The following is a 27,066-nucleotide window of genomic DNA, read 5'->3' as shown; positions in this document are numbered from 1 at the left end:
ATTCAAAGGTGCCTGAAGCTCATGGGTGCTGCTGCTGCTACTACAACAACAGTGGTTGCTGGGGCTACAGGCCCCTTTCAATTGCTGCCAGAGTGCCCAAGCACTGCTCTACACAGCTCTTAGGGCTGGGGAGAAGTGCTGGGCTCTGCCCTTGGTCCTGCCCCTTACACTAAAAAGTCCTGCTCCTTCCACGGGTAAGGAGCTGGCCTCTCTTCCCCCCTCGCCAGTTTGCCCCACTGTTGTAATCTATGAGGAGTTTGCTGGTATTGGGATCTGGTACTATCTTGGAATGTGTTTACATGGCTTGTGCCTAGACCTCTTTGGAATGTGTATTTCTGCAATATTAACCCTGTTCTTGCTAGATTCTGTGGATATGGCCTGCCTCTTCCTCACAGCTCAACTGTATTAGCAAAGTCTTGATTGCTTTTGCCTAGGCCTCAAGTCTGTGATACATGGGTTTCAGGCCCTCTTCTTACTACATTAGCCTTTTTCTGGATTGGCACATGAGTTCATTTGGAGTACAGTGATGTGCCTCAAAATAATTAAAAATACCAAGGTGTGCCATTTCAGAAAAAAAGCTTGAGAACCATTGATGCAGATCCTGAACAATCTTGGCTAGAGAAAGTTTATGTACATTTATGAATATTTTCCTATTGAATTTATATTATGTTTTCATTTGCATTATACACATTGAATTAAAATATTTTAAATATATATACACATTTTATAGTTATGTCTCAGTTAATATAACTGAGAAGAGTCAGGAGTGGGTGTAACTTACCTTAATTTAGATTCTCTGATGAATTCACCTGATGATGTGTTGTAGGTAGTAATGTTTTCTATATTCAAATTGCATTAAGAAACACAAAAGCAGCTTTTTGATAAAAGATAGAAGAAAATGTCTCTTATACGTATAGGTAAAAATAACAGTTTCCTTCTCAGAGTTTAAGATATACAACAAAATAAAGTGTTAAAATCCTAAATCCATGTGAGCTCCCTCCCTCAGAAAGGAATGAGGTGGAATATTACATTTTGTGGTGCCTAAGCTGGATTCTGGCCCTCTACTGAGGGATGAATTTTAACCTTGAAGAGAATTCAATAATAATGAGGCAATCAAGACTCTCAGCTTCTTTAAAAATATCTGCCAAGTAGTAGGTCTTAGACCATATGTGAGAGGATGTATCTTGTGGTATCTCCTCTGGATTGACACACAGGAGATCTAGGTTAAATTTTTGACTGCTGCAGTGAACCTGGGTAAGTCACTTGTCTCTGTCTTTCAGGTCTCTGTTTTAAAAAATGGTTTAATATTTCCTCTCTCACACCCTCTATCTTGTAAATTAATTGTAAATTCTGTTAGAAACTTTTACTATGTACACGTACACCACCAAGAATAACAGGGTCTTAATCTCTTTGTGGATTCATCATCATTGCAGTACTAGTAAATAATAATATGTCTGACTCCTTGCTGTACCCACATAAATACAGCATTTTCCATTACAATCAGTCTAGTGCCTTTTAGAAGCACTATGGTATGTTCATTCTAAAATATATATGAGAAGTCTGTTTCAAGAAGTTTTCCACAATTTGCTTAAATACAGATCTTTATTGTGTTTGTACTCTATATAATATGCACAGTGTTGGAACTGCAATCTGTAATCTCTTTGTTGACTTTGATTCTCCTGAAAAGAATTTTTCTTATAATAAAAAATGACAAATAGAGCTTTCATTCAAGAAAATGTGAGGCATTTGAAAGTTTGGTATACGTAGGAGTAATATCCTTTTGAACTGCTGTGTTGAGAGCAATTCGTATTTAAGTCTTTTCTTGCTGTATCTGACCTTAATAATTCTGAACTAAATGTAGTGGACACTACAGGTCAAATTATGGATGCAGCAATGTGGTTGAAGCAATGTGAGGGAAGAAGGTGCTCAGGCACACCCTTCCAATGCACCCACAAAGAAACAGCCATGATATAGCTGCCTGCCTTCCCAGAGTGTATGGAGTGAGGCTAATAACATTGCCAGCAGTGCTTAGTGCCCCCAAGACATTGCTGGGTGGTGTGAGAACCAGGGCAATAGGTTATGCTGTTTGGATCACATGGTTCTGAACTTTTCCAAAGACATAGCAAAGACAGCTTGTGAGCACCCTCCTCTGTGAAACTGGGAAGCCTTTCGGGAGGGGTGGGGGAGACCAGGTCTCAACTGCTGTATGTCAATATAGTTCCATTGAGGCCAGCTGAGGATCTGGCTCAATGTCCTCATAATACACCAGATTCCCATCCTTTCCAGCACAGCCCTAACTCTAAGATGTCTACTGGAGTCCTAAATTTAAAGGGTTTTTTTTTTTTTTAGAAGGAATGAGCTACTGAAAAATTAACGAAGATAGACAGTAGGGAGATTCTGTGCCATCTTTATACCTCCTTAATTCTGGCTCCTCTGTAGGCCATCTTTCACTCCAGTGAAATTTAGAGATATCTCAGGGGATGTTCTAACATATGGAATCCTTGCATGCTGTGTATAGTCTTCACGAGGAGTAACGGTAGGAAGCCTAATCCGAACTACTTAGTTCATGCCACGTGTAGCCGCGCGGCACGGAGTCCGCACTAGCGGACATTTAAAAATGGCGGCGCCCGGCTTTATGCAAATGAAGCCCAGGAAATTCAAATCCCGGGCTTCATTTGCAACTCCGGTTGCCTACATTACCACCCTAGTTCGAACTAGGGTGGTAGTGTAGACATACCCTAAGACATTATAACTTGTTTATACCAAGGTGGCAAATTACTTTCCAGTTGTGTCTGGCCATAAACATATAGCACCTACAGAAACCTTCAATTTGAAAAAGTTTGTTTCCAATGGGACTCACAATCTTCTGTTGTCTCTCAGCTGCTATAAGTAAACCTCACCAAAGGGGTCATTTGAATAGCTTGAGGACCTAGAAAACTGAAAGTCAACACATTCACTGTATTCAGTACTCTGAGTGAATTCTGGAGACACTAAACTACAGGAGAACTAGAGTGTTCAAGAAAAGGTTATACTGACTGAAAAAATAAGCTTTATTTTAAAATCTGAGTATCAGACAAATCGCTGGAAGCACGGTAAATTAAGTTATAAACCAAATTGAGTGTCATAAATTCTCTAACACCACTGCAAACGTGACTTTCCTCCATTTAATATCAAACTGTCAACAATGGCAAATGCCTTGTTTTGTGAGTAGAAAAATAAAGGGAAGTTACTAATTTTATAGTTTCAGAGAGAGTTGCTTTCTAAACAAAGATCAGCTTACTGACCTAAAAAAATTGACTCACCTTAATATTCATCTCACAGCATGCACTAGCTCATGTCTTTAAGGCCTCAACCAGTTCCTGCAGCTATATTTCTATTTCTGTAAAATCTATATATTTGAGAGAGTTTGTGCATCAGTGTGTCTTTCTGTCCATTTGTGAGTCAGTTTGTCCAAGAACACCTTCTAAACCCATGGGCTACATCTACACTGGCATGATTTTCCAGAAATGCTTTTAACGGAAACGTTTTCCATTAAAAGCATTTTGGAAAAGCGCGTCTAGATTGGCAAGACGTTTTTCCGCAAAAGCACTTTTTGCGGAAAAGCGTCCGTGGCCAATCTAGACTCGCTTTTCCGCAAAAAAGCCCCGATCACCATTTTCGCAATCGGGGCTTTTTTGTGGAAAACAGTACTGTGCTGTTTACACTGGCCCTCTTGCACAAATGATTTGCGCAAGAGGGCTTTTGCCCGAACGGGAGCAGCACATTATTTCCGCACAAACACTGACGATCGTACATGAGATCGTCAGTGTTCTTGCGGAAATTCAAATGGCCAGTGTAGACAGCTGGCAAGTTTTTCCGCAAAAGCAGATGATTTTGCAGAAAAACTTGCCAGTCTAGACACAGCCATGGTGTTCAACCAGTTCTGAAGCAGTAGCCCCTATAGTGGCTAGTGCTATAGTGAACTATCTACACTCAACTGGCCAAATAGCCACGTTGTTCAAACCAACTAATCAAACTCAACTGGCCAAATAGCCACATGTGGCTAGTGGCTAGCACGTTGGACACCCCGGCTCTAAATGGCAAGGGCTAGGATAACCAAATTTGGCATGCAACTTCCTCTTATCATAACTTAAAGCAATGTCAGAGTTTAATTGTGTCAGGCCAAATGGATGTACGTTGAATGCAACTGTTTTGCATCAAATGTAAAGGGAAGGATGTGATTGCATGGAGAATTATACTCATAAATGACCACAAGGAGCAAGCAAATATGGGGGCAAGAAGCACCCCAGCCCTGGGGAACAGCCGCTGACTGGCAGCATGGTGCCCACCTCCCTGTGCTGGCCCTTGAGAGCAGCCGCACATCAGGCCATGCTGTCTCCCACTGCTCCAGGCCTGCTCTGGGGAGAAGCTGTCAGGTGGGCTGCACAGCCCCTGCTATCCCCAAGCTGGTCCTCAGGAGAAGCCAGCAGCCGGGATGCACAACCCCCGCCAACCCTGGGGAGGAGCCAGACATGGCATGTGTGGTCCCCCCACCCTTGGGAGATGACGGCAGGAAACCACGCACTACCCTTACCGTCTTCTAGCATGTGCGTGTGTGTATATACACACACATCAGTCTATTTGCATTATATACACACACACCCACTGATGTATGTCTCAGCAAATATACTGACGTATGTGTCATATCCTATCAAGAGCTTGTCAGACAAATCCATTCTAATGAAACTTTGTCATTCACTCTAATAATTGAGAGTGTTTTTTATATTATACCTGAAATTTAATTTAACTAATTTCTCCTATCACTTTGAGAAAAGATTGCACATAAAATACTGTGATGCAGCTTGTAACTAAAGGTGAAATGTAACTTTTTGACCATATCACATCTAATGCTTTGAACACACTTTCAGAGAAATCTGGAGCCCATATGACCAATATATTGTGTACTCTGGAAATAAGATTTCCCGTGAAATTTGCTACATGCTGCAACATTCTGAGTATGTCTACAAGGTTCTACAAGTGTCACTTTCTGGAAATACATCTATTGTCCATTAGATACTGAAAATGTAATAGGCTATATTTTGCCATCAGTTTTTAAGAAACAATTCCCAATGGAAAACAATGCACAGAAAAACACTGCTTAAAATCAATTATAAATATGGCACATTTCACCTTTAAATATAATGCATGCCAGACGAGTTCAGTAGTTTTTACTAAATCATATTACAGACCCCAAACAAACATCTTTAAATGAGAAATGGTTTTTGGATATCAATATATGATAAAATTATATGGATAGCATTGCAGCTTTAAAGAGTATGAATTCAATTCTTTAAAATGGCAGCTCTGATATGGCAGTTTTGGTGTACTTTGCAAATATACTTTTAATGAACTGATTTCACTACAGATATATTAACTATAAGTTATAATGTTTATAAAAAGCTGTTATCTTTAGAATTTTAAATCTATTGTTAAAAACTTTGCTAGATCTTTGGATAAATAAAATGTTACATCTTCTTATACTATATAAATTGGATTTTTCTTGTCATCATTAAAAGTAATAGCAGAAACTGAGCAAAAACAGCTCCTTACAATGCACTTTACTGGTAAATTGATACAGCACTTTTACTACTACTGCTGGCCTGATTTCCTTTTTTTACTAGGTTTGCATAGTACTGCTATGGTTATCTGTTGCAGATAAATGGTTAGCAAATAAAAGGGAAGGAGAAGATAGTAGTCTTGGGACTGACAGTCTGCTCTTGACCAACACATCAAAATATTTGCTTAGAATATTTGCTTGATGCTGCATTTGAGTGAGAAGGCTCTGAAGGTAGATGAAGAGCCACTAATGAACCAAGTTTGAGCTTGATTGCTCTGTCTTTTTCAGAATAGGGCTTAACACGTTACAGATTTGCCACTCATATGAGATTTCCTAAGGCATTTTAGAAAGCTGGGGTATGTATGTGTCACTCCCAGGCACAGGCTTAGTGCAAGAGTGGCAAGATCTGAAACCCAAAGACCTAGGCATGATCCCAGTATTGGCACCAGTACCCATTCAGGAATCAAAGAAGTCACAATCTTGAAAACTAGTCAGTCTAGACTCTAGACCAGGCACGTCCAAAGTCCGGCCCGCGGGCCAATTGCGGCCCGTGTTCCAATTTAATACGGCCCCCGCTTCCTCCCCCTCTCCTGGCTCCCCGGCGCTCTTTTGAACTGGCACGCCCAGCGTGCCGCTTCCGGCCGCCGCCCATGGCCTCCACGGCCCTAGAGCCTGCCCTGTAGGGCATGTCCGCAGCCCCGCTCCCCCGCTCGGCTGCGGGTTCGCCCTGCCCCCGGGCCGTCGTGAGGCCGGCATGCCCTGCGCTCTCCGCCCGCCTCCGACCCTACGGGCCCTCTGCCTTGGGGCTGAGTGCGCGGGGACGGCCCTCACGCATGTTCACTTCTTCAAATCTGGCCCTCTTTGAAAAAAGTTTGGACACCCCTGCTCTAGACTGTTGCACTCATTTAAAATAGACAAAACAACAATAGGGTGCTAAATACACAAACAGGGAAAAGTGTGCAAACACAAGACCATGTACTTCAACAACTGTCACTGGCAGTAAGAAGGAATTGAGCAAAATGGGGGCGACTAAGCCTTTTATACCTTTGAAAAGTAGCAAAAAAGGTGCGTACGCTGCCCCAACTGGTACCATAAGTGGAAAAGTGACAACAATTGTGCACTTAGGTATGCACACCCAGAGTGGCATGGACATGTACAATCACTCAAAGAAGAAATTTCTTAAGCTATGAAAAAAATATCTCCCCTTCTGTTGACTATTTCTTTGGACCTAAGAGATGCATACAATGTGTCATTTAATGCTGTTTGAACCAATCTTTGTTCAAATTAAGATATTTGTTATATTTAAGCTAATATTTTCGGACAAATACATGCGCAAACAATACCACAGTGAAAAGAAAACGTATACATGGAATGATATCCACCTAACATGTTCATACATTGCACCAGTGCAAATTTATTAAAACTTTCTAAATTATGTATGATGGAATGGGTATAAAAAGGTGATATCAGAAACTACTACTTGCCTAGTGCAACGTATTTGTCAATGCACTGACATCATGCCTATTGCAATGAACTATAGAAGATAAGAGTGTAAATTATTATAGCCGGCTCGTTTGAATGAATTCCAAAACTATATCAAATAGCAATTAATACATATAAATACCATTTCAAAGAACACACACTCAATGTAAGCAAGGCCATTTAATAATTATACTACTGCTTTAGGTGCAAACAGGTAAATTGCTGTTAATTAGTCTGGAGTTTTAAGCTTGTAATATCAGAAGCAGATTGACAAAAATTTGTTTGGAATTTCAGTGTGTAGTTTTACTCTAGCTCCATCTGGTCCATGCCCTCTGATTACCCAGAACGCTGGCTGGTAGTTTGAGAGACACGTTTAATAACTGGCCAAGTTTAAAGGTCTATTAGAGGCAAAACAATGCCCACCCTTTTACAAGAGGATCATTGTTGCTTAACAAAAAAAGCTCTCTGGCTTATTTGAATGTCAACAATTCAGAAAAGTTGATGTTTGGAGCCATCAAATAAAATGTTTTTGTGAAACAGTTTATTATTTCAGTGGTAATTATTTGAATCATTCATGGTAAAGGATGTTTGCTAATGAGAGTTTGGCTGCTGTAAATTCCAGAGAGACTGAATGCTCTTTGTGCTGACAAAAAGGCCCAAATCACTGGAGAGCGACTGACTGGACAAATCATTCATCTATGCAAATGCCAGCTGAAATGGTCAGATGCATTTATTACCCTGCTCATTATAGTAAACAAGGCAAGAATCGTGACTGGCAGTTATCAACTTGCTCTGAAATATGATTTGTTCTCCTACCACTATTTAAATGAGATGAAAAAAGGCATGCCACCAGGGACTTTATTGGTTTATAAAAGAGTAAATGTCACATAGCTCAGTGCTTAAAGACTTTTGATTGACAAATGTTTTATTTGACATATCAAACAATGACGGTTTTCATATCTAATAGTCCATATTTGTTAGCAAAAACTTAACCCTTTGAAGAGTGACAATTGACTTCTCACCATGCCCAAAACTGTAATCCAGATAAAAAGAACACAAGTAAAATTAAATAATTCTGCACCTAATGTGAAAGCAACTAAAAATACTCTGCAGCTGGTGACAGAAATGACTCAATGTTTTAATCATAACACATACACAGTACTGTAAAAAGTTGTTCTTAAGAGAGGCATCAAATAAACTGTTGACCTACTTTAGTAAGTATACTTCTGGTATTTTACCAAAAAAGCTAAATAGCATAGTGAAATGTAAAGCAGATGATCTTTTTCTCTAAAAAAAAATTATAGAAGCAGTATTTGTTCAATACAGTACATAGTTAGTTTTTACATCATCTATCTATAATTTACTTTCCTAACAAACAAATACTTTCAATAGTTAAATACAAAGGGGTCTAAAGTGTTCTATATAGACCCTATTCTGACCTCACACTGCATAAGAATCTCTACTAATATCATTGGGAATTGTATGCATTTATGCAATACCTTCATTAGATTTGGCCTCCCAAATGAAATTGATTCTGATCAGGGCCCCACTTCACCGGGGACCTTATGAAACAACTATTCTTTCCTTTGAACACAGAAGAACAATTTCACATAGCTGGACATCCCCAGGCCTCGGGGTTGAAAAATGAAACTGGGTCATCAAAAACATGTTGAAAAGGCAATTGATGTCCCTGGGGGAAAATTGGGATTCTAAGCTTCCCTTAATTTTGATAGTAGTTTGATGTCCAGTGGCTACTCATGAGGATAAACAAACAGTCCAAAACATGATGATGCTATCTTGTTCCAGTGGAATATCCCAGGTGAACCAGAATGGGATCTGGAAACTGACATGTATACACTGCTCAAGATGTCATGGATGTCCTAGTATGCCCAAATATAGGGAAGACTTTGATGGGATGCAGCTATCTGTAAGTGTTCAACAAAGGTATCTGTACTAATAACCATGCACCCAGGAGATAGGAAATATTTTCCTACAGGAAGATACTAGGGTCAGGTAGAGGGTGATGCGAATTGTCAGGAAATAATTACTTTGAAGAAGATTTCAATCTTGAGAAATAAGATTGCTAGATGTCACCAAGGCCATTATTTGGGATGGATTTAGAGGAGGGCTACCTATAGAGTTAAGAAAAATTATATAGGAACAAACTAATGACTTTGAAAAGGCTTATTTTAGTTGGAGGCAAATAGTCAACTTTACCTATTCAAGAGCCAACAAAACCATAGTCACTTATGTTCTAAATTCATGCTATCAAGGAGTATATTTATCCACTGATCCTCATAGGATAATATTTGGTCCTTATTAATGCCCATGGAAGCTAGCAAATAGGTACATATTACATGTTCCCAGTATCTCACAGTCAACATGCAAGCATATATAGAACAAAAGGGACTAGAACATACCCGTATACAACCAACCTCTGGGAGGAGCATCAAGTGCATCTTAATTCCCACGCAGGTAAATGTAATTTAACTGCTTCACCACTCTTCTCTAATAAGTAATTTTGTTCTAGTACAAATGGAAAAGTATTGTTTCTATGTTAAAAGCTGATGTCCTGTATTTTAGTTAACAGATTTTATACAATTGAACACAGTTGTGGTTATAATTTGTGTATGTGTAAAGTATTCTCAATACAAGGATGCAAAGTTAATATTGCCCTTACATGGTATGTCATCCACCACAAAAAACCAGAATATCTTTTGTATATATATATTTTGAACCAATACACATAGGAGGTGATTTGAAATCATTAAAGCAATTAATGCATCATGAAATATTAGCTCACTCTATCAAACAGTTAAGGGCAGATAGTCTCAAAACTATGCTAAGAGTTCATCATTATATGACTGCAATCCAAAGGGTTCTAAACAGGGTGGAGCAAGAAACTCATACAGCATATGATGTGAAAATATTTTCTACATAACTGGGAAAAATGCATATCTAGCATAGAAAATAATTCTGTATCCAGTTGTAATTTCAATAATCAATAATTTCTGAAGTAAATTTGAATACTCCCTTGTGTGCTCTGCATTGTTAATGCAGATTTCTGCCCCTGTAGGGTTGGAAAATAATCAACTTTGGCCCTATTCTAGTTGAATTTGCCATAGCTTTAAGTTAGCTTTGAATGATTTTACATTTGAAAAACAGGAAGTAAGAAACTGGTTAGGCCCTTGCAATTTGACATTGAGCTCTCACAAGTACAGGCAGTCCCCAACTTACGCAGATCCGACTTATGTCGGATCCGCACTTACGAACGGGGCTTTTCTCGCCCCGGAGCTCACGGGCGGCGGGTCGCCACCTGTGTCCTCCGGGGCGAGAAAAGCTTTTCCCGGTCTCCCTGGTCTGCTGGGGGGGGGGTCCAGCAAAGCCGCTGGACCCCCCAGCAGACCAAGGACACCAGAGCAAAGCCGCTGCCTGGGCGGCTTTGCTCGTTTGCCCGGAAGCAAAGCCGCCCAGGCGGCAGCTTTGCTCTGGTGTCCCTGGTCTGCTGGGGGGGTAGCTCCGGACCAACCCAGCAGCACCCCAGCTGCTCTGCCCCAGGCGTCCCCAAGTCAGCCGCTGCTGAAACTGACCAGCGGCTGACTACAGGAAGCCCGAGGCAGAGTTGCTCTGCCCCAGGCTTCCTGGAATCAGCCGCTGATCAGTTTCAGCAGCAGCTGACTTGGGGATGCCTGGGTTTCTTAAGTTGAATCTGTATGTAAGTCAGAACTGGCATCCAGATTCAGCCGCGGTTGAAACTGATCAGTTTCAGCAGCGGCTGACGCCAGTTCCGACTTACATACAGATTCAACTTAAGAACAAACCTACAGTCCCTATCTTGTTCGTAAACCGGGGACTGCCTGTACTAACACAACCATGAATGCCAGATCACATAGCCATTTGGCATCACACAACTCAGCCACAGGTTTTTCCCTTTGTCACCATGAAAAGTTTACTTCTTTCTTCAGTTTGTAAAACCACATCCGCATATTCCATTAGCTCAGCCATTGCACTTATACTTTATTATTGTTATCACCATAATCTGATTCAAGATTTTTCAATAGCTCTTTAAACTGGGGGCTGCTTAGTCCTTTACTTTTGATAAAGTTAATGCTTGATACTGCAATCGACATTACATTGTTTAGTTGCAAGGACTGAACAGATTCTCTTGATGAATGATGTAATGATACACAATCAACTTACTTGGATCATGTCTAAGATGATCTCTTTCTCTCTTGACTAAGGGAACTAATCCCTTCTGAGATCCAACCATAGCTGGAACCACTCAATTTTTCTAATAATGATTGAAACTTGTGTACTGCTGATGTAACCTTCTCAAAAATGTCTTCACCTTTGGTGGTGTTGTGCATTGATAATAAAGAAAGCAAATCCTCTTGAATCTCAAAACTTGGTGTGATTCCATGCAGAAAATAGCCAGCTGGACTGTACTTATGTCTGTTGTCTCATTAATAGCCAGAGAGAAAAACTCAAGATCAGCCACAGAATCTTTCAGAGACTTTTCAATATCCTGAGCCATATCATAAATTCAATCTGACACTGTCCTGTGAGATAAGCTCACATTCCCAAATAATTTAATTTTCTCTGGCGCCAATAAAGCTGCAATTGCACTGATAGTCTTTTACAAACTCTCCTTCTGAATGAGGCCAAAGGCAAAGGTTGGTTTGTTTGTTTGTTTGTTTTTGCTATAACTGACTTGCATAACATTGCCTGTTTCCTTTCTTGTTTTTGTGAAAATTGGTTGCTGAATATTCAAATTCTTTTAAGTGCTTTAATTTTGTCTGCATATAGCTTTCCTTAAAATTTCTTAATATTTGATATGCTTCATTCTGCAACTTCTTTCTATGTTTGATTTTTTTATAGGAAAAACTTTCTAATTATAAGAATAATCAAGTACCTAAGTAGATAATCTGGGAATTTCACAACCTTCCTATAATTAGAGATTTTTAATAACAGGTTTGATAAGCACCTATTAGGGGGTGTCTAGTATACTTACTTCTGCCTCAGCACAGTGGGATGGACTAGACTTCCAGAGGTGCCCATGAGCCCTTGAGTGTCTCTCATTTCTTCATCTTCTGTGAAAATTACACTAAAACAATACCAAATTCCAAGTCACTGACTTCTGCTCCCAACAGGACCTGTAAAGCCCAAAACTGTGCTGTTGCTCAGCAAAACATTACATTTTTAAATGAAATTCTATATTTTCAATAAGTTTTTAAAAATATAATCAACATAGTAAAGTGTTTTGATATAATGCTAATGCAGGATTGTGTGTGTTTTCAGCATTATTGACAGTGGTAGGAGTTTACAACCTCCTTCACAGCCACTTTTTTCTTCCCCACTGACAACTGAATAGAGGCTATTAACTCAGCCTCTTGTACAAACATGTCCAGGTGAAATTAGGCCTGATCCGTGAAATCAGCTTTATTTTTTGGAGCTTGAGAGATAATACACTAAATCAACTGAACTACTCATTGTGTGAAGTTAAGCATATATGTAAGTATTGTAAATGATCAAAGCCTAAAAAAAAAATCAGTGGTTTTCTATGACAATCTGCAGCCAGGGAAAAATAAGTTTTCATCTCCCTTCATCTCTTTCACCAGAGATGTATCTGGGTTTTCTTCATGCTATCCTTTTTGCATGGAGTTCTCTTGTTACTCTGATTGGTCAACTGCTACTCTCCTATGAAAACTCAAATATTTTATATTGCATTATCGGTAATATTCAGTATATTAACTTTAGTTTTGCATTTTTATTTTCAAAATAAAACCAGCAACATGGACACATGCCTAAACTAAGTGGTTGCATCTAGACTAGCATGATTTTCCGCAAAAGCAGCTACTTTTGCAGAAAAACATGCCAGCTGTCTACACTGGCCGCTTTGAATTTGCGCAAGAACACTGACGATCTAATGTAAGATTGTCAGTGTTCTTCCACAAATACAATGACTCTCCCGTTCGGGAAAAAGCCCTCTTTCGCAATTGCTTTTGCGCAAGAGGGCCAGTGTAGACAACTGAGAACTGTTTTGCACAAAAAAGCCCTGATGGTGAAAATGGAGATCAGGGCTTTCTTGCGCAAAACCGCATCTAGATTGGCATGGACGTTTTTCCGAAAAAAGTGCTTTTGCACAAAAGCATCCATGCCAATCTAGACGCTCTTTTCCACAAATGCTTTTAATGGAAAAACTTTTCTGTTAAAAGCATTTGCGGAAAATCATGCCAGTTTAGACGCAGCCAGTGCGTGTTGGATCACACTGCTGAATGCTAGTCCTTCCCATCACCACCTTCCTTCTTTTCTCCTTTACTTATTCTGTCACATAAAATTAACTTAGCTGAAATAAGGATGATGTCACTCTGTCATCCTGCAGGAAAATTCTGCATATATTTCATTACCCAGGCTGAATAAAAATGATCTTTCATTGGGTTTGCCAGTGGTTTTATAAGAATTGAACAGGAACAGGATTGAACTCTGCAAGTCAGATCAAGGTGTGCTGCAATGCACACTGTTACTGCAGGATTCATACTGCATCACCTCAGAAGGAAATATAATAAAATATTGTTAAATAAAGTAAATTAAATTAGTGCGGTCACTGATACTTTGTGTTAGTTCAATCTAATAATATAATTAGTATTTTTCTGCACTGATAATTCTCTATTTATCAGACGTGTGTGAAGCTGACCAAGTCATTACTCTCTGAAATATGCCAAATCCCCCCTTGAGGAGCAATTACCCCCAGGTTACGGCCCACTGGCTGATACCCGAACAGCGGGTGTTAGACTGTAAATGCCACCAGACTCCTGCTTGGTTTGGCTTTGAAACAGACTAACGGGCTCCCCCTGGACCGAACAGCCTGAGCGCCTTCACGTCATCACCCACGTAAGCGCGAGCAGCCAATCAGCGGGCTAGCCCTCTCTACGGCCCGCTGCCCCCGAGGCCGTGGGAGAACAAGGGGGCAAGGCTGCCTCTCTTCCGGCCTTCGTGACCGGGGAAAAGGGGCGGGGCTGTTTTCCTCGGCAGGCTTCTGTCCACCCTCAGCCCCACGCCCGTTTTCCAACCGCCGCAACGGCAGCAAGTCTTCCCCCTGAGCACACCCGAGCCCCACCCAATCCCGGGGACCGTTATTCTTCGCCCAACCTAAATAACAGTCCCACGGTGCTCCGCCCCCCCTCCTTGCCCGCCCCTTCCTACGTTCACAGAACGTACTGGTGTCATGTCATGGCCCCGCCCACCACGCTCTCCCCTCCCCACCCCGCTACGGCGCGTGATAGCTCCCGTCTTCCTGCTTGGGGCTCCGCCTTCTCTCGCCCTGGGGCTGCCTCGCCCGGCCCCGCCCCGAGTGGTGCCCCCGGCTGTCCGGCGGTGTGGCTGGTGTCAGCGCGCGGCGCGGGTCGCTCCGCCCTGCGGACGGGTACGGTGACTTCTCTTCTCGCGCAGGGCTCAGGCGCCGGTCCCGGCCGTCGGGGACCCCGCCCCTTCCCCCACCGACTGTGCCCGGGGCGGGGACCGGGCCCCTTGGTCAGTGCCGCGCGTGGGCTTTGGGAGCCCTCCCTTGCCTCGCTTTGCCGCCTGGGGCCGGCCGGCCCTGCCTGGAGCGCCCTTCGCCCCCGGCCACCAGGTCTCCGTCCTGAGGCTGCCTGCGCCTGGCCAGCCGTGAGTCCCCAGCCTGCAGCGCAGCTCTGCCCCCTGCGCCGCAACGGGCCCCGCTACGCCCACCTGCCCTAGGTCGTCAGTGACGAGTCCCTTCCCCCCGTCGCCCCTGCGCCTCGCAATGGCTGTCCTAGCTGCGAAACCCGCCTGTTCCCCCTGTGCTGACAGCCTCCCCCGCCGCCCTCCTCTTCATGCCAGTGCTGAACTGTTCCGCCTCCCCCCCCATCTTTCCAGCTGTAAGGTGCCAAACCCACTTCTCTCTTCCTTCCCTTCTTCCGGCTGCCAAACCCACCTATCTCCCTCCTCTCCTCAGCGCCTTCCAGCTGTCAAACCAGGGTTACCGATTTTGATTGGATGAATTATTGGGGATTTCATCATATTACAGTTTTTAAATAAAGATTAATCTTTGTTGAAGAGTCTCCAGGAATTAATCTTGGAGGATTGGCAACCCTAACATCTACCCTTCCTGGTTCCAAACCCCTGCCCTGACCCCAGGGTCCTTCCAGATGTCAAACTCACCTACACCCTTCCATTCTCTTTTCAGCTCCCAATCTCACCTGCACCTCCTAGTGCTGAAGTTCTCCCTTCCCAGTCCTTTCAGCCGCCAAACCTACCTATTTTCCTCACCTCCACTCCTTCAAGCTACCAAACTCACTTTCCCCTTCCAATGCCAATCTGTATCCACCTGCCATATTTATATTCACACACAGCAGTGACAAGTCACCCCATCTTTTCCTCAGGGAAAACTAATCCTTGCATACTGTACATAGTCAAACTTAATGTACTTTCTTCCCCTGATGTGATGTGTCACTTTATCAGACATATGTGCATTCCAGGCAGTTAACAAAATTAGATCACCTCTCCATAACAGACTCCATGGAGAACTAACATGACAAAATGCACATTGTGTTTCTAGTGTTCCAGTGCTAGAATTTCATAAATCTTCATACACAACAGCCATGGGCAGTAGTAAAATGGTTATCTTGATTGCTCAGACTTTGATTTTTTTAAAAAAAATATTACATTGATGCCCGGAGTAAGGATGTTAAAGACTAGTTGACCTCCCCCACTTGCTCCCTCTATCAGATGGAGGCAGCAAAGGGGGGCGCTGCACAGCTGAGCCTAACTCAGCTGTAAGGCTCTGCCGCTTTGAAATGCTGAGATGGTGTTCAAAGGGGCAGCACCTCACAGCTGATCCCCAGCTCAGTTGTGAGGCACTGCCCCTTTGAAACACCGGCTCAGCTGTGAAGTGTTGCCCTTTTGAAATGCTGAGACCCAACTAACCCTGGCTTCTGGGGAAATGCTGTGTGGAGACTGGGATCAACTGGGGAGTCCTAGCTGACCCCAGGCTCCGTGCGGCATTTCAAATTGGCAGTGCAACATGGAGCCTGAGGTCAGCATGGGACTCTTGAGTTCCCCACTGACCCCTAGCTCCATGAGTGCGCTTCCGCTTTGAAATGCACAAGAGCCCCCGCTGGGGACTTGTACGTTTCAAACCCTGCATGCAGCCCGGAGTCAGCAGGACTTCCCACTGGCTCTGGATTACATGTGGTGTTCCGCATTCCTTGCTGGGGCTCTCGTACATTTCAAAGGAGGAATGCAGAAGTACCTATCGATTAATGAAGTAGTCAATTGAAATTCCATCGACTACTTGACTGGTAAAATAACTGCAATTTAACATCTTTAACTCAGAGGTGCTATGTAGGCCCATGTTATTCAGGGTGACAAACAGCTAGTGAAGGACATGCTCTGCTTCAAAGAGCTTGTAAGCGAAGATGGGACAAGGGGCAGAACCTAAGAGAGAGAGGGGGGCTTAGGAGGAAGATGAATTTGACAGTAATAGGGATACAAGATAGTAGATAATAGCATTGTGTATAATTGGACAACTCACACCTTTTTAATTGCTGTAAAATTACTGTAGATCAATGGTCTCCAAACTTTTTCACATGTAATCTATTAGAGCCAGTGCTCAGGAACTGGGGCCACAGCTAGAAACTGGGTTGTGATTGAGTCCAGAGTTGTAACTGGGACTGCAGGCAGAGTCAGGGCTGGCAGTGGAGCTGTGTTGGGTGGCTCCCTTCCCATCACCCGTGGGGGCTGGTTTGGCACCTGCCATGCTTCTCCAAACTTTCTTCCACGTTCCCATAGTGAGCACACCTGACAGTTGTGGGACTACTGTTTTATATTTTAAACTATATGCTTTTTGCTAATATAATATTATAAAAACAGATTTATCCAGTGTAGGTAGTTAGATGAGAATTAGGGATGTAAAATCCCAGTTAATAAGTCAACCTGTTAAATAAACTTTAAAAAACTACAAATAGTCTGGTAGCACTTTAAAGACTAACAAAACATGTAGCTGGTATCATGAGCTTTCATGGGCATAGCCCACTTCTTCAGCTCTGACCCCCTCTTAGAGCCAACACCCTATACCCCATTTTGCATTCTGACATCCCCCCCATGCCAGCCTTGACTCCCCTTCCAAAGCCAACATTTCATACCCCCCTCCTGTCCTCCAAAACTGCGCCCCAGTCCGGAGTGCCCTTCTGCTCCGAAAGTCCCTCCCAATGCTTGCATCCATTACCCCCTGCTGAACCCCAACCTCCTGACCCAGCCTGTTGAAACTCAATGAGAGTAGGGAAAAATGGGGGTGAAGGAGGGAGTAGGGCAAAGTCTTGAGGACTTTGAAGGTTTTTTTGCCAAAGTGACACCCACTTCAAAAATAGTGATGAGCACTGGTGGTTGAGGTAAACATCAGGAGACAGGCTTGGGTTCACATTGGCTAGATAATATATTAACATTCAATTTGTTCTATCTATAGTTGAGTGTTAAAACTTATTTAATGCCAGCTGTCACCTTAATGGGACTATTGTAATGTCGCTGGAGTGGACATCTGTATGCAGCATACAGTACAGGTCCCTCCTTTCATCTTAATAGGAGGAGAGGGTCAATGAATTCAGATGTTTGAAAACAGGGATGTGGTGGAAGTTATATGCTCTGAACAATTTGACACTACAAATTAGTAACCCAAACACTTCTGAATAGTTTTTCCTGTGTTACCTTTAGGATTTTAAGTAGTTAAGATTATCATAATATTGACTGTTAAAATAGTTCTTAGAATGTGTGAAACAGCTGTCTTTTTATGACATATCACAGTATATGAAGTTACATAAATGTTTTCTGAGTTTGGTGTATTTAGCGAGAATCTGTTGTATACTGTTTTTAATATCCGTATGTTGTGTTTATGTCTCTCTGGAATCAGTATAACAGTAGGGAATGTTAGTCTTTGGAGGCTTACAAAACTGATCAAACCTTCAGATTGCTGTCCCTTCCTGCTTCTCCACGTGGGAATGAATGATACGGCCAAGAATGACCTTGATTGGGTTACTGTGGATTACGTAGAGTTGGGAAGAAGGATCAAAGAATTCAGAGTGCAAGTGGTGTTCTCATCCATCCTCCCTGTTGAAGGGAAAGGACTGGATAGGGATCGTTGAGGAAGTAAATGCATGGTTGCGCAGGTGGTGTCGCAGAGAGGGCTTTGGTTTCTTTGACCATGGGACTCTGTTCCAGGCATAAGGATTGTTAGGAAGAGATGGGATCCACCTAACAAAGAGAGGAAGGAGCATCTTGCGGGCAGGCTTCCAAACCTAGTGAGGAGGGCTTTAAACTAGGTTTGTTGGGAGACAGTGACCAAAACCCTGAGAGGAGGGGGAAGTCGGATACTGGGAGGTAATGCAAAGAGGAACGAGCAACAAAGGAGGACCCCTGATTCGAATGCAGAGAGTAGGGTGATCAACTGGTTATCTAAGGTGTTTGTACACCAATACGAGAAGCCTGGGTAACAAACAGGAAGAAATGTAGGCCCTGGCTCAGTTCAAGAACTATGATTTGATTAGGATAACAGAGACTTGGTGGGATGACTCACATGACTGGAGCGCTGTCATGGAAGGGTATAAACCAGCGTTTCCCAAAAAATACCGGGCCTCAGCATGGCTGCCAGGGTGTTCCGGGCTCCCGGACTGTCCGTGCAGCGCTGGGTTCCCCAAGCCCTCAGCCGGGCTGGGCGGATACAGCCGTATGTTTCAGGCTCCCGTCAGAGGCATAGTGAGGGTTACCAGGTGAGCTCTTATTGCTGGCTGTGGAGGGGGGAGGAGGGTTTGGATATGGGCCACAGGGAAGCAGGGTCAGGGCAGTGGAGGTGCCTGGGGGAGATAGGGAGGGGAACCAGCCAGCAGAAGCAGTGACAGATGATGTGGGGAAAGCTGAAGTACTTAATGCTTTCTTGGCCTCTGTCTTCACGGACAAGGTCAGCTCCCAGACTAATGCACTAAGTGACGCAATATGGGACGAAGGTGGACAGCCCTTGTTGAGGAAAGAACAGGTTAGGAACTATTTAGAAAAGCTAAAAGTACATAAATCCATGGGTCCGGACTTTATACATCCTAGGGTACTGGATGGAGTTGGCAAATGTCATTGAGGAGCCTTTGGCCATTATCTTTGAAAAGTCGTGGAGATCAGATGAGATCCCGGGTGATTGGAAAAAGTTAAATGTAGTGCCCATCTTTAAGAAAGGGAAGGAGGACGATCCAGGGAATTATAGGCCGGTCTGTCTTACCTTAGTCCCTGGAAAAATCATGCAGGGGATCCTCAAGGAATCAATTTTAAAGCAGTTGGAAGAGGGGCAGGTGATCAAGAATAGTCAGCATGGATTCATGAAGGAAAAAGTCGTGCCTGACCAATCTGATTAGCTTCTATGTTGAGGTAACTGGCTCTGTGGCTATGGGGAAATCAGTGGATGTGATATACCTTGACTTTAGCAAAGGCTTTTGATACGGTCTCCCACATATTCTTGCCAGCAAGTTAAGGAAATTTGGATTGGATAAATGGACTGTAAGATGGATAGAAGGCTGGCTGGAAGGTCGGGCCCACCAGGTAGTGATCAACGGCTCTATGTCAGGATGGCGGACTGTTTCTAGCAGAATGCCCCAAACTTCGGTTCTGGGACCTGTTTTGTTCAACATCTTTATTAATGACCTGGATGAGGGGATGGATTGCACTCTCAGCAGGTTTGCGGATGACACTAAACTAGGAGGAGAGGTAGATATGCTGGAGGGCAGGGATAGAGTCCAGAGTGATTTAGACAAATTGGAGGATTAGGCCACAAGAAATCTGATGAGGTTCAACAAGGACAAGTGTAGAGTGTTGCACTTGGGACGGAAGAATCCCAAGCATTGTTACAGGCTGGGGACCAACTTCCCAAATAGTAGTTCTGTAGAAAAGGACCTGGGGATTACAGTGGATGAGAAGCTGGATATGAGTCAACAGTGTGCCCTTGTAGCCAAGAAGGCTAATGGCATATTAGGTTGCATTAAGAGAAGCATTGCCAGTCGATCCAGAGATGGGATTATTCCTCTTTACTTGGCTCTTGTGAGGCCACATCTGCAGTATTGTGTCCAATTCTGGGCCCCCAATTACAGGAAGGATGTGGATGCATTGGAGAAGGTACAGCAGAGAGCGACCAAAATGATTAGGGTGCTGGAGCACATGACCTATGAGGAGAGGCTGAGAGAGTTGTGTCTATTTAGTCTGCAGAAGAGAAGAGTGAGGGGGGATTTGATAGCAGCCTTCAGCTTCCTGAAGGGAGGTTCCAAAGAGGCTGGAGAAAGGCTGTTCACAGTAGTGACGGATGGCAGAACAAGGAACAATGGTCTCAAGTTGTGGCGGGAGAGGTCTAGGTTGGATATTAGGAAAAACTATTTCACTAGGAGGGTGGTGAAGCACTGGAATGAGTTGCTTAGGGAGGTGGTGGAATCTCCATCCCTAGAAGTTTTTAAATCTCGGCTTGAGAAAGCCCTGGCTGGGTTGATTTAGTTGGGATTGGTCCTGCCTTGAGCAGGGAGCTGGACTTGATGACCTCCTGAGGTCTCTTACAGCTCTATGATTCTATGGTGGGAATTTAGTAATCGTGTGGAAGGATTTAGTGTTCCCTCTGTGCATCAATGTATAATGATAATTAACAGATTTTCCCTTTGACATCCTTTATTAAAGGTGTACATACTAAGTTGCATTAGTCTTTCTTCAGAGGTCATGCCCTCCTTTCCTTTTGTCATCTGTATATTCCTTGTAATTTATCAGTGTTGATGGGGGGCGGTCTTATAACGAGGAGAACAAATCCATGCATCTTACTCCCAAGTGTGGTATTAGTAAGGCCGGTGTAAAGAGGAGTTATTACTTCTCTAGCCTTAACAACCGTCCCGCCACATATGTATACATATATAGTATTCACTTTTCTTGCAATAGCATCACCCCATGAGCTCTAGGAAATAAACTGTAGGGAACGGTCCTATCTTGACATGCAGATGAACTGAATAAATATCTTTTCAGACTCTAATTTCTGTGATTTGTTGTATCCAGATCCTTCGCTCAATGCAACAATATTCATTTTTTTTCTTTTGCATGTTCTGATAGGTCAGTGACTCATGTTGCACTCGTATGATGTATTTCCCCCTGGTACAACAAAAATGATTTAAAGGACTGGGAAATGAACTTTGAAAGATTAAATGAATTAAATAGGTAAATTGGTCACTTGCACAAGAGGTTGATCAGAGGCCAGAAAATGATTGTGTGTGTATATATAAACCCCAAATAAAAGGCTAAAATAGTCCAAAGAAATATATTACTATATATTTTTGAAATGTGCATCTGTTTGTTGATCTATGAGTCTTTTTGTTCAAAAACTCCTCCTAAACTGTAAAAGTTAGGACCACCACTTTTGGTATGCAGTTTCCTCTTGTCATAACTTAAAGTAAAGTAAGGATTTGGTTGTGCCAGAACAATGAGATGTACCTGGAATTTGTTTCTCACAAAATGGAAAGGCAGGGGTCTGGCAGGAAGGACACTGACACTGCAGAATGACCACAGGGGAACAGCAAGGGGCCAGCGATGGGGCAGGAACTGGGACCACTATAATCTCATAGGGCCAGGAGGAGGACAAGAGTAGAGAAAGAGACAGCTATCTACTATATATTTCTGCGAGTTTGTGTGTTTTTTTCCCCCAGATGAGGGACATGCACTCTTCCCTTGGCTGTTCTGCTGCAGTGGCCATGGACAGGAGCTTCTCACTTGGGGTATGTCTAGACTATATGCCTCTGTTGCCAGAGGCATGTAGATTAGGCTACCAGACGTAGTAAAATGAAGTGGCGATTTAAATAATCGCTGCTTCCTTTAAATTTACATGGCTGCCGCGCTGAGCCGACAAACAGCTGATCAGCTGTTTGTCGTCTCAGCACGATATTCTGGACGCGCGGGGGTCGACATCAAAGGTATTTGTCGACCACCCAGGTATGCCTCCTTCTGGTCCCGGGAAGAGGGGGAGGGCTGGGGGCATCAGGTGGCTGACTCGAGCTGTGCCAGGTGCAGGGTCTGCTAGCTGGGTGCTGGCAGGCTTGCACCTGGCACGGGCACCGTAGCCAGCCCGTGCCCTTTTAAGGGGTCTGGGGCCGGGAGGGGGGCAATAGAGTTTCCCTGGTGTTGGCCAGAGTGGCCACCAGGGAAAGCTGGGGAGGGCTAGCCTCCCACTAGTTCGAATTAAGGGGCTACACACCCCTTAATTCGAACTAGTAAGTTCGAACTAGGCTTAGTCCTCGTAGAATGAGGTTTACCTGGTTTGAACTAAGCGCTCCGCTAGTTCGAATTAAGTTCGAACTAGTGGAGCGCTAGTGTAGCGCCTATCAAAGTTAATTTGAACTAACGTCTGTTAGTTCGAATTAACTTTGTAGTGTAGACATACCCTAATGCAGCGGTGTCCAAACTTTTTTCAAAGAGGGCCAGATTTGATGAAGTGAACATGCGTGAGGGCCGACCATTTTGCCTGACATTCTTTGAACCATTAAAATTAAATGCAAATTAACTATTTTATGCAAAGTTTATTGCAAACGGCATACTTTTCATTTCGTCACATGGATGACAAATCTAAACAGGTGTTAAATCACTCTGCCTTTCATATCTGAAGGCCAGATGAAAAAAAAATCCAGGAAGCTGAAATATATGTCAGGAACATTGTAAAGTACATTACATATTATTGGTAATAAAGGTTGTCTGTCAACTTTTAAGTTAAAAAAATATGAACAGGAACATAACACCAAGTATACATGTTGTGTCCAAATATATTTATAACTGATTTAGACCAACTGACATTAACTGAGATTTTACAATGTATTCATCTCAATACATATGGATTTGTTGGGGGCCATAAAAGATAGATATTGACAAATTACCTGTGGGGCCGTATTAAACCGGAACACGGGCCGCAATTGGCCCGCGGGCTGGACTTTGGACATGCCTGCCCTAATGTATTAGATCATGAGCTTTCATGGGTAAAACCCACTTCAGATATGTTTTACTTGTGAAAGCTTATGATATAATATATTTGTGAGTCTCTAAAGTACCCACAAGATTGCTTGTTGTTTTTAAAGTTACAGATTAACGTAGCTATCCTTATGAGACTTTCTCTGTAAAGCTTCTGGAGTATATCTTTTCTGTTTGTGTAAAGGAAACTGCATTCCAGGCTGAAATCATCATTTACTGCAGAGAATCATTCACCTTACTATCTTACTGGTACAGAGTGATTTTATAATATCAAATGTAGTTGTTCAAATTTTTTAATATTAATATAAACAGTTAGGGAGTGTCAACACTGCAAAGTTATTTCGGAATAACAACCATTATTCTGGAATAACTATGCGAACATCTACACAGCAATTCTGTTATTTTGAAATACAGTTATTTTGAAAAAAACAGACAACTTATTCTGACTTCTGTAAACCTTATTCTATGAAGAATAACACCTGTTCTGAAATAACTATTTCAAAATAGCTCCTCACCAGGACCATTCGAAGTTATTTCTCTCGTGGCTCTAAATTGAGATAGTGTGTCTACTTTAGTGAAGCCTGTCTTAGACTAATTTTGAGGCTTCCCTGCAGTGTAGACGTGATATTTCTAAATAAGCTATTTTGGAATAACTATTCCGGAATAGCTTATTCCATATTAACTGTGCAGTGTAGATGTAGTCTTAGAAAATAAAGGATTTTGCATATAAATTGTATTTCATCTTTTGTTTGCATAATAAAAATTAAGAGAACCAGTCAAATCAATAGATTGCAGCATATTGGAACCTCCATCAATCTGAGTGGTTAAGCACATTTTTGGAGTTTTGCAGGTTGTTCCAGTTTGGAGGTGAAATGTGTAATGAAGTCAGGTATTTCTTTGATGCAACTCTGTCTACTTACAAAGAATGTCCAGAGACCTTGTTTCTTTGAGTACAGTAGGACTCAAAGACAAAGTTTCTTTGCTTATAGTTCTAAACCTCTTTCAGCCAGAGCTGAACTGAAAAAGCTTTGTCTTGGCTTTTTCTAAGGGCTGTGCTCCCAGTGCTTTTGAAGGCTGTGTCCTTGACTTTCTGCTCCTTCTCTGAGTTCTTCTCTTGTGTTTGATTCACAACACAATAACCATTAAAACCCCATAATTTGCATGTGCCTTTGTTTTGGGTGGTGACATGTACTACTTGTGTTTTGAGTGGGAGGCTTCTTGTTTCAGTTATCTTGTTCTATAAAGGTGCTTAATGGCTCCTTACAACTGTCTTAAATGAAAGGCAATGATTATCTCTAACACACAACAATACTGTGCATCTATCAATACAGCATCTATCATTTGAAGATTTCAAAATACTTTATAAGGGAACTTGACTTGCAAGCATGTACAGTAGAACTTCATTGTTATCATCACCTCAGGAATGGAGGTTGTAACTCTAAAATGGTTTTAACTCTGAATCAAATGTTACGGTTGTTTTTTACAAAAGTTTACAATTGAACATTGACATAATACAGCTTTGAAATGTTCCTATGCAGAAGAAAAATGCTGCTTTTAATTTAAATGAAACAAACATAGAAACAGTTGCCTTGTCAAATATTTTTTAAAACTTCCCCTTTATATTTTTTAGTAGTTTACACTTAACAAAGTACTGTATTATATTTGCTTTTTTTGTTTATTTTTGCTCAGCTGTTGTGTTGCCAGATTGCGTAATTCTGGCTCCAAATAAGGTGTGTGATTGATCCATCAATTCATAATGCTGTGTGTAATTCGAATGCTCTACTGTGTTCCAATCTAGAAGTCTCGATGTCAGTTTCTCACTGTAACCACTAACTAATGCTTTATCTCCACAGAGAGATAGAGCTTCCCCAATTAACAGATTCTTTTCCATAAGATTCTATTTCAGTGCTAGAAGTACTGTCATTATCTATTATACTCACTGATTTTTTTTAAAATAATTTGTAGGCACTGGTTCAGTCTTCCAATTCCCAGTCTACATTTTTCCTAGAAGCAGTGATTATAGAACTAGGGTGAGCATTTCCAAACTGTTGGGGAAATTGGGTATGTTATAAGATCCTATGGAGTGGTATTTGGTATTCTACTCGCAGCTAGCTGCATCTCATTGCAACTCTTTCCTTCTGTCAGCTTTAAAACTAGAAACAAAATATCTGGGGGGACCAATTTGTCAGAAGTGACACATGAAACACTAGTTATAATAAATTTTTGAAAGTTGTACATAAGTTCTCATGATTTTAAAACTTGAGGCATCTTGTGAAGTGTTTCCCTTTCTCTTGGGGTCCTATACCATATGCGAGACTTGTGGAGGAAGGGTCTGTTGATCTACTCTAGCATTTATTTCCTTTTTAAATATTCAAATAAGGCATGCTAGATCAGGAGACTGCAGAAAAGAATTTTTAAAAAGTGTATTTTGTATAGTCTTCATTTTCTATTTAATGAAATAAGCCCCCCCTCAGTTGAAAAAGCGAGAACAGCACTTGTTGCTTCCTTCCCATGTCGCTTTCAAAGGCCAAGGCCATGCAGCATCATGGGAAACACATTTTCGTTTGGCTTTGGCTCTTCTGAAGAGCTCGAGGGTGAGCCAAGACAACTTCTTATGTGTTTTCCACTGCGAAAGGTGCTAAATATAGTTCAAGTTGCTATATCCACACTGGCATAAAAACTAATGATAAAGACATTAAATTTTAAAAATGTAGGCAAAAAAAGAAAGTGAACAGTTCATAAACACACATTTTTTCCACTGGAAAAATAGGAACAGAGGCTACAGCATACCCTTACCTTTCAAAACCACTGTCAGTTGCTAATACAGGTTGAACCTCTCTAGTCTGGCACTCTCTGGTCCAGCAACATCATGGTCCAACATGATTTTAGTTATCTGGATGTCTACTTAACATGGGTGTGGCCAAGTTTCCTGTAGTTCCATAAAGTTTGTTTACAGCCACCAGTCCTGGCTCTCAGTGTTCTGTGTAGTTATTTAGCTCTAATTTACCCCTGCATTTCTTCCAAGAGCCCAATAAGTAGTGGAAGTATTGATAATGCTGCTAGACAATGTTGACGTCCTGTGGTTCAGCAAATTCTTTGGCTCAGCATCGATCAGGTCCCAAAGGTGCTGGACTAGAGAGGTTCAATCTGTAATATTCAGATTATAAGGGATCCCGATAGGTGTGGGTGTTAGCTTTTTGTTTTTGTGGTTTGTTTTTGTGGTAGGGAGAAGTGAGTTACTTCAAAAAAACAAAGATTGTATTATTAAATAAAATATTGTCCCAAATGTAATCTGTTTCAAATGATAACTGTGCAGCTGACCAGATAGAAGATCAGAGGTATTAGGTTTAATAATGATTTGTTAATGTTTGTCCTGTAGAAGTGCAGCCACTGCCTGCCCAGTAATTAATACAGTACATGCCCTGTGATAAAAGTAATCATCAGCCCCAGTAAATGTCTGCTGCAGAAACACTTAAATCTATTTTAGGAGATGCTTAGTCATCCTTGCTCTGGGCTCCAACAGGTTTTAGGCATTTCTATCCTCTCTTTACCAGTGAAGCCAGGGAGCAACAGTTAAGCAAGATTTCAGAGGAGCAACAAAGTTAGTTGTATTATTTATAAGAGTGGGGAGATGTATTTTGATATGTCTTGCTTCTTGATAAACTGTAAGGAAATATTTTGTTAGTCCTTCAATTCTGTTAGTAACAATCTGAATACTTTAATTATATTGGTAAATCTAACTGTTTTTGCCTTACAGTTGTTTTGTGCTTGCTAAGTGTGCAGTGGGGTGTATAAGATTATCTTTAGTTGTAGGAAATCTAACATGGACAGGCCCATTTCTTTGAAGTGACAGATTAAAAATGTTTTTTAAAAACACGTTTCTTTACTGTGTTGATCACATACCTAACTCTTCTACCAGTTGTACTAATTATTTACTTCTTGCATGCCACTCAATCTGG

The 27,066-nt window shown here is 42.0% G+C and overlaps 1 protein-coding gene and 1 long non-coding RNA gene across 9 annotated transcripts in view; one reads left to right on the top strand and one right to left on the bottom strand.

Annotated features, from left to right (window-relative positions):
- Positions 1-7,530: 7,530 nt before the first annotated feature.
- Positions 7,531-14,246, bottom strand: LOC112545036 (uncharacterized). Of its 5 annotated transcripts, none has more exons than XR_012902301.1 (3): positions 12,090-14,246; positions 9,127-9,604; positions 7,531-9,003 (listed from the first exon to the last, which is right to left on the bottom strand). It is a non-coding gene; the product is annotated as an uncharacterized LOC112545036 (long non-coding RNA). The 5 variants fall into 5 exon arrangements; XR_003088416.2 differs by having other exon boundaries at positions 7,531-9,210; positions 9,499-9,604; XR_003088413.2 differs by having other exon boundaries at positions 9,499-9,604.
- Positions 14,247-14,345: 99 nt separating this feature from the next.
- FBXL4 (F-box and leucine rich repeat protein 4) overlaps positions 14,346-27,066 on the top strand; it is an 84,378-nt gene continuing 71,657 nt past the window's right edge. Inside the window, exons 1-2 of one of the 4 annotated variants that reach the window (XM_075923919.1) lie at positions 14,348-14,501; positions 25,073-25,137. The gene's annotated coding sequence lies outside the window, so the exon portion shown is untranslated. Of the gene's footprint in view, positions 14,502-25,072; positions 25,138-25,163; positions 26,709-27,066 lie in introns of those variants that run through there. The other 3 variants (XM_075923920.1, XM_075923918.1, XM_014571175.3) reach the window with 3 other exon arrangements.

The sequence above is a fragment of the Pelodiscus sinensis genome, chromosome 3, assembly GCF_049634645.1.
Source record: "Pelodiscus sinensis isolate JC-2024 chromosome 3, ASM4963464v1, whole genome shotgun sequence".
NCBI classification, from domain to species: Eukaryota; Metazoa; Chordata; order Testudines; family Trionychidae; genus Pelodiscus; species Pelodiscus sinensis.
The sequence above is the reverse complement of the archived record's forward strand: the minus strand, read 5'-3'. Positions and strand labels throughout refer to the sequence as shown.